We start from the raw sequence: 1634 nt of genomic DNA, 5'->3' as shown, positions 1-1634 counted from the left end.
GTGCTTATTCTCCTGCGGTTTCTCCCAGGGCCGCTGCAGTTCTGGTTCTGTTCAGTTCTTTTTATCTCCCCCTCCTCTCCCTCCAGTCTCCTGCACTGTCTTCCATTTCAGTGTGATTTCCCTTTGTTCTCTAGGCTTCTAATCTCTTCCTCTCTTCCACTTTCCTATTTTCTCCCTATATGATTTTCAATTTCAACTCCTGAAGGCAAAATTGATATACTTAGGATTTGCATACTGCATATAACTCTTACAATTTTTTTCAATTTTGTTATATAACTACAAATCACAGTAAAAGGTAGCAAACTAATGGTTACCTTAGTTTGTCATTTTCTAGGCTGTGTTTTATGTTGTTATTTGTACCCCTAGAGTCAAACAGGATATAATTGTTTTAAACTGCTATCCTTCCTGGTATTCCAAAACTGAGACTAAGAGTCACAGAAAATACTGTGGCACAGTGTCAAAGATCAGGGGCTGAGCTAAAGAGACCCCAACAAACTGAAGAGATAGGATCTTACAGGGGCCTGGAAAACCCACACCTAGCTATACCCATAGGATGAATAGTATTTTAGTAGTAGTAGTACTTTCCTTAGCAAAAAAAAGCAACCTGCTACAGGCAATTTACAAACATCACCCCAGGCATTAAGCTAAAACAGAAAGAAAGAAGAGCGGAGACACTTAAACAAGATGCAGCGCCAAATGCCAACAGCAAACCCAAGGGGCAATGAGGTGTGTCAATCAGAAAACCATTCACCTGGCCTCTCTGAAGTGGGAACAACAAAGAAATTGAATGAGGCTCTAGAAAAATCAGAAGTAATTTCTCAGATTACTGCAGACATGGTGTCCACAATGAAGAAAATTTGCTCAGTGATTCTAGAAGAGATACAATCAAGAAAATAGAGGATCTTAAGAAAATGATAGAAGCCATGAATTCTCAGCATAGGAAAGAAATGGATAAGGCAGAGTCAAGCTGATATCCAGGAGAATAAAGATTCCATTGAAAGTATTTACAGCAGATTAAGCCAATGTGAGGTCAGGATCTCAGATACAGAAGACAGGCTTGCAGCTAGTGATCATGAAAAGAAAATTTTCCTCAAAATAGCAAGAGACATCGAGAAACCAATACAGCAGCTGCCAGATAATACAAAAAATAACTTAAGATTGACTAGAGTCAATGAAAAAGATCAGGATGGCAATATACTATATATATTATTTCACAGGTGTCACGGCAGAAAACTTTCCCAGAGGACAAAAACAATTTGACATGCAGTTAAGTGAGGCATACAGAACTCCAGTTGGCCACAACTACAACAAAAATCTATAGCTAAACATAACATAGTAAAGAATCCAGAAATTCAACACAAGAATAGAATATTAAAAGCTGTTAGGGAAAAGAAAGAAGTCACTATAAAGGAAAGCCCATCAGAATCACAACTCAAATCAAGAAGAACTTGGAGTGATTTCTAGCTCCAAAGGAAAAGAACCATCAACCCAGCCTGATGTACCCTGCAAAACTTCAAAACTGATGTAGAAATAAGATATTTCCATGACATACAATAACTGAGGAAATTTATGGCCACAAAACCTGCACTCTAAAATATTCTGAAGGACATTCTAAAAAAAAAAAAAAAAAAAAA

This window comes from Octodon degus, unplaced genomic scaffold, assembly GCF_000260255.1.
Source record: "Octodon degus isolate 3935 unplaced genomic scaffold, OctDeg1.0 scaffold00008, whole genome shotgun sequence".
Taxonomy (NCBI): Eukaryota; Metazoa; Chordata; class Mammalia; order Rodentia; family Octodontidae; genus Octodon; species Octodon degus.
The sequence above is the reverse complement of the archived record's forward strand: the minus strand, read 5'-3'. Positions refer to the sequence as shown.